The sequence below is a fragment of the Thamnophis sirtalis genome, unplaced genomic scaffold, assembly GCF_051295495.1.
Source record: "Thamnophis sirtalis isolate CommonGarterSnake01/CBP01778 unplaced genomic scaffold, rThaSir2_p1.2 scaffold_2, whole genome shotgun sequence".
Lineage (NCBI taxonomy): Eukaryota > Metazoa > Chordata > Lepidosauria > Squamata > Natricidae > Thamnophis > Thamnophis sirtalis.
This window is the reverse complement of record NW_028261382.1, coordinates 65,069,839-65,076,461: the sequence shown is the minus strand read 5'-3', so window position 1 is coordinate 65,076,461 and position 6,623 is coordinate 65,069,839.

Below are 6,623 nucleotides of genomic sequence, written 5' to 3'. Positions count from 1 at the left end.
ACAATGTAAATAAAAAAAAACACACCACCACAAGATCTGTTTCACAATAGCAAATATTGTTGCCTGTAGAATAAATATTTATGTTTGATCTGCCTCATTACCCTGCTATAAATTTAGAAGGTTTAATTCACCCATAACCTCCCCAACAGCCTTTCCCTGAACAAAATGAATAGAATAGAATATGGATACAGAATAGAGAATAGAATAGAATATAGAATAGAATACAGAATAGAATAGAAAATAGAATAGAATACAGAATAGAATATAGAATAGAATAGAATACCATAGAATAATACAATACAATACAATAACAGAGTTGGAAGGGACCTTGGAGGTCTTCTAGTCCAACCCCCTGCTTAGGCAGGAAACCCTATACCATTTCAGACAAATGGCTATCCAACATCTTCTTAAAGACTTCCAGTGTTGGGGCATTCACAACTTCTGGAGGCAAGCTGTTCCACTGGTTAATTGTTCTAACTGTCAGGAAATTTCTGCTTAGTTCTAAGTTGCTTCTCTCCTTGATTAGTTTCTACCCATTGCTTCTTGTCCTGCCCTCAGGTGCCTTGGAGAATAGTTTGACTCCCTCTTCTTTGTGGCAACCCCTGAGATATTGGAACACTGCTATCATGTCTCCCCTAGTCCTTCTTTCTATTACACTAGACATACCCAGTTGCTGCAACCGTTCTTCATAGAATACAATAGAATAAAATATAGAATAGAATAAAATAGAATAGGGATACAGAATAGAATAGAATATAGAATAGAATATAGAATAGAATATAGAATAGAATATAGAATAGAATAGAATATAGAATAGAATAGAATAGAATAGGGATACAGAATAGAAAACAGAATAGAATAAAGAATAGAATAGAATATTATAGGGATATAGAATAGAATATAGAATAGAATAGAATTCATTATTGGCCAAGTGTGATTGGACACACAAGGAATTTGTCTTTGGTGCATATGCTCTCAGTGTACATAAAAGAAAAGATACATTCATCACAAATCATAAGGTACAACACTTAATGATAGGCATAGGGTACAAATATGCAATCAAATCATACTAGGAAACAATATAAATCATAAGGATACAAGCAACAAAGTTACAGTCCTGCAGTCATAAGTGGAAGGTGATAATGGTAGTATTGGAATAATCAGGAGATTCATAGTAATAGCAATGCAGACTTAGTAAATAGTTTGACAGTATTGAGGGAATTATTTCATTTCAGAGCTCTCCTTAGCTTGCTACAAGTTAAGAAGATTCACCCCCTCCCCAACAGCCTCCCCCTGAATAAATCATCCAGAGTAAAATGATATGTATCACAAGTGTTGCCTTTCAATAATCTTTGGACGGTGAGAGCTTGATCTTGTGTTTTCAGAAAGTCACTTTCCAAAACCAGACCATCAGAGTTCACTTTAGTTCAGATTTTAACTGACTTCAAAAAATTAAGCAGGATCAGATCTGGGGATAAGTAGAATAGAGCTGGAAGGGACCAGGTAGGTTTTCTAGACCAGCCCCTTGCTCAGGCAGGAGACCCTATACCATTTCAGACAAGTGACTGCCCAGTCTCTTCTTAAAAACCTCCCGTGATGGAGCACCCACAACTTCTGGTGGCAAGCTGTTCCACTGGTTAATTGTTCTCACTGCAAAAAAGATGTTGTGACTTTGGAAAAAGTGCAGAGAAGAGCAACTAAGATGATCAAAGGCCTGAAGACTAAAACATATGAAGAATGGCTTCAGGATTTGGGTTTGGCTAGTCCAGAGAAAAGGAGGACTATGGGGGACATGATAGCAGTCTTCCAGTATTTGAGGGGCTGCCACAAAGAAGAGGGGGTCAAATTATTATCCAAAGCACCAGAGGGCAGGACAAAAAACAATGCATGGAAGCTAATCAAGGAGAGAAGCAACCTGGAATTGAGGAGAAACTTCCTAACAGTGAGGACAATTAACCAGTGCAACAGCTTGCCACCGGAAGTTGTGGGCGCTCCATCACTGGAGGTTTTCAAGAAGAGACTGGACATCCATTTGCCTGAAATGGTACAGGATCTCCTGCTTGAGCAGGGAAGGCTGGACTAGAAGACCTTCAAGGTTCCTTCCAGCTCTATTCAGATTGATTGATTGAAATGGTCTAGGCCAGTGGGTCTCAACCTTTCTAATGCCGCGACCCTGTAATACAGTTCCTCATGTTGTGGTGACCCCCAACCATAAGATTATTTTATGTTTTCCATATTTTTTCAAAAATATGTGTTTTCCAATCGTCTTTGGCGACCCCTGTAAAAGGGTCATTTGACCCCAAAAGGAGTCCCGAACAACAAGTTGAGAACCACTGGTCTAGGCTCTCCTGCTTGAACAGGGGGGCTGGACTAGAAGACCTCCAAGGTACCTTCCAGCTCTATTCTTATTGATTGAACCTGAGTTAAGGGAAGCTCTGGGTAAGAGTTAAGTGGGCTTTGAAAGAGCTTAGAATCGTTAAAGGCAGGATGTGGGGGGGGGGCTGTGAATGTTAATAGCCCCTTAAGGAACCCGTGCAAATTGCTTTATTATTCCTTTCCTTTGTCTCTGTTTTGCTTCTCAGCCCATCTGAAGGCAAATACCTGTGGGTGGCAAAACGGACTGTTGCCCAGCAACTTAAAGTACATAAAAGCTTGCTGTTATGGCAAAATGGAAACCTTTTGTTCCCACAGACCATTTAGGGGGCAGAGCAAGAGAGAATAGGCAATTTTACAGATGAGAATGTGACGGGGAGCTATCAGAGGGCCGTTTTCTAATAAGCCGCGCTGAGCATAAAGGGGATTAGAGGGGCGATTCCTTTGTTAAAATTCAAAATAACTTGCGAGCTGGATGGATATTGGTTCGTCGGTTGGATGTCAGAATGGAGTTGCACTTGCAAGCGTAGGAATGATAAATCTTCGTTAATGAGCAGACACGGCTGGCTTTTTTTTTTAAAAAAATCCCCATTGCGCACAAGTCCCTTCACGAGGGCTGCAATTTATGGACACATTTAAACCTAGGATTCTTAGCTTGGCTATCTGGAAGCTGGACTTTGTAGCTTAGATTTGTAACAGCAGGCTGGGCAAAGCCAGATATTGGGGTTTGCAAACTATTGTTTCGCACGTGGGGTGGCCCAGCCAACCATACCTGATGTTCGAGGAACAAAAGCAAGAGCCAGAGTGGTCTTGTTCTTGTCTGATCTTGGGAGACATTGCATGTTTATTTTGTTATATAGCAATAGCCCTTAGATTTATATACCACTTCACAGTGCTTTCTAGACCTCCCTAAGCGGTTTACAGAGTCAGCCTTTTGCCCCCAACAATCTGGGTCCTCATTTTACCAACCTTGGAAGGAGGGAAGGCTGAGTCAGCCTTAACCTGGTGAGATTCGAACTGCTGGCAGTCAGCAGAGTTAGCTGCAATGCTGCTTTCTAACCATTGTGCACCATGGCAGGCAGGCAGGCAGGCAGGCAGGCAGGCAGGCAGGCAGGCAGGCAGGCAGGAAGAAAGGAAGAAAGGAAGAAAGGAAGAAAGGAAGAAAGGAAGAAAGGAAGAGAGGAAGAAAGGAAGGACGGATAGCAATCACCACAGTGCTTTCCAGTCCTCTCTAAGCAGTTTACAGAGTTAGCATGTTGCCCCCACCAATCTGGGTCCTTCTTTTACTGACCTCAGAAGGAGGGAAGGCTAAATTAACCTTGAGCCGGTGAGATTTGAACTGCTGGCAGTTGGCAGAATTAACCTGCAGTATTGTATTCTAACCATTGTGTGAAGGAAGGAAGGAAGGAAGGAAGGAAGGAAGGATGGAAGGAAGGATGGAAGGAAGGAAGGAAAGGGAAAAGGAGGAGCAATAGCAATACCACTTAGCACTTATGTACTGCTTCACAGTGCTTTACATCCCTCTCTAAGCAGTTGACAGAATCAGCCTCTTGCCCCCACAATCTGGGTCCTCATTTTGCCCACTTCGAAAGGATGGAAGCCTGAGTCAACCTTGAGCCGGTGAGATAGCCCGAAGTCCTACACTCACCCCCACAGCTAGGGTTGGAAGGGACCATGGCAGGAGATTGTAAACGATTCTGGACTATCTTTGGGCTTGATGGGATGGATAATACATGTGATCATAGGAAGAAGAATAGATGAACAAAACAGAATAACAGAGTTGGAAGGGAACAGAATCTGGAGGTCCTTCTCCAGTCCACCTCACCCCACCCAAGCAGGAGAACCATTTCAGACAAATGGCTGTCTAGACTCTTCTTAAAAACCTCTAGTGATGGAGTGCCCATAATTTCTGGAGGCAAGCTGTTCCATTGATTGATTGTTCTCACTGTTAGGAAATTTCTGGTCTTTGTCCATTCTGTTCTGACCTAGGCCTCCCAAGATCATGAAGCAGAGTCCTCGTCCTGATAAAAACCCTTTTATTTAAGTTAAAGGGAGTTCCTCTCCAGCAAAGTCCCGGCCAAAAGTCTTTCATGAGATTTCACAACTACAGACCTTTATCAGGCTTGGAGATCTGCCAGGCCGATATCTTCCAAACACCATTCTGTAGCAGCAATTACTTGGCAAGAAGTCAGGAACAGATCTTCACCTGAATGAATTGAACTCCTGCAAACTCCACTCCCCTTTTGCTCCTCTTTTATGTTTTTCTGGGAGGGACCATTCACCATTCACTGTGCCTTTACTCCTGAGTTAGCCCTTGTTCTTTAGCTCTTCCCTTCTCCTGGGAGCTCTGTGTATGTGCACATAGAGAACAGTCTCCAGCTGTTCTTCTGCTTCACTTATCTCTGATTCTGAAGGCAGATGGTAACTCTCGGACAGCCCTGGCCCCCTCTCTGCCTCCAATGCAGAGCCACCCACAGAGCTTTTTCCAAACTCCACGACTGGCCCATGTTCTTCCCCAACCTCCTAACTGTCTGAGTCTGCCACCAGCTCTGCTGGCCGCTGGCGGGCCACAACACATACACTGTGCATTGTCAGGAAATTCATCTAACTCCAGAGCCCACCAAATTCAGGGGCCTCTTCCAGGAAACTTAAGGCTTCTTGGTCACATTTATCTTGGTCACGTTCAGCTTCTCATCAAGAGACGTTCTACATGCACCCAGGCAAGTCCTTTAAACATACTATGGATTTGATGTCATTCATTCCACTCTCTTCTTCCACAGCCTCCCTCCTTCACCCGTGACAGCTGACATGTTCTTGCAACCTTAATTTTACAGACTACCCTTCCCTGAAATTAAACTATATCCATGGGCAAACCAACATGGCAGATATCAAAATCCTGACAGGCAGGAACAAACTCGCTCCGCTCTCGTAGGGTTTCACAAAGTGCTTTAACTCTCCCGGTGCCTGCCGAGGAGCTGTTTTAAGCTGTTGAAGAGGTTCCCATGGAAAAGATGGGTGATCAGTCGACCTGAACGTGATCTCCAAGCTTCATTTGGACAGGTGGCTGAAAGCAACTCTCTGAAGAAACCCCTTGCTGATTTTTCAGACTCTGAGTCCAACATGGGGGCCATGACCTCAGTTCCATTAGATGCTGTCGAAGGAATCCAGTAGAAAACAACAATGGTTTGGACCAGGGGTGTCAAACTCCATTTCCTTGTGTGCTGCATCAGGGTTGTGTTTGATCTCAGAGGGCTGGGGGCATGACCATGGTGGCCATGGCCAGCTCAACATTATTCCATTCCTACCAGTTCAGACTGGTTCGGATAAGTAGGTAGTAATTTGGCTGGTCACATCCCCAAACCGGTTCTATTGGCGGCACCACAGGCTTCTTTTTTGGTTTTTTTACTACTGCGCATGCGCATGTAGCACACATCAAGCTTGAACAGGCCTGAAGTGCATTCCTGAGCGAACCGGCAGTAGAAGAAGCTGGAACCCATCCCTGTGTCACTCGTGTGGTGGCCAAGTGCTAAGGCAAGACTTCCCTGAAACCCTCCCTCACTCTCATTATTATCTCCTTCCTTCCTTCCCTCCCTCCCTCCTTCCTTCCCTCCTTCCTTCCTTCCTTTCTTCCTCCCTCCTGCCTTCTCTTTTTCCTTCCCTCTTCATTCTCCTTTCTTCTTCCTCCCCCTCTCTCCTTATTTTTCCTTCTTCACTCTCTTCCCATCTTCCCTTCTTATTCTTTGTCTTTCCTCTTTCCCTTCCTCCTTTCCTGTCCCTTCTCGCATGCTCAAATGCAAAAGGGGAAACATTTCTCCTTCTGTTTTGTTTTTAGTTAGTTTTGGTAGCCCTCTGCCAGCCAAAACGGAGCATGGAGGTGGGATGGTGGAATTTCTACTCCATATTGTCAGAGGGGCTGAAGGCTCTCCCTTTCCAGCCCCTGGGGTTCTTTTTTATTTATTCCATTACTCCATCAAATGCTCCTTTCCATTGTAATGAACCAGCCCAGGGATGCCTAAACAAGCCTCTACAGGAGGGCAGGCGATGGAAAGGCAACAGGCCCAGCTCTGAGTGGGCACAACCAGTGGGGGCAGCTGCCAACTGGGTGCACCGACAGCCAACAAAAGAGTCGTTTATTCAACCCACACCAGTCAGGGATCACCATGACTTGGTCTCCGCTGGAGATGTCATTGGATCAGCAGCTCACCTTCTGTGGCAGGAGGAGAGAGAAAGAACAAAGAAAAAGAAACCCT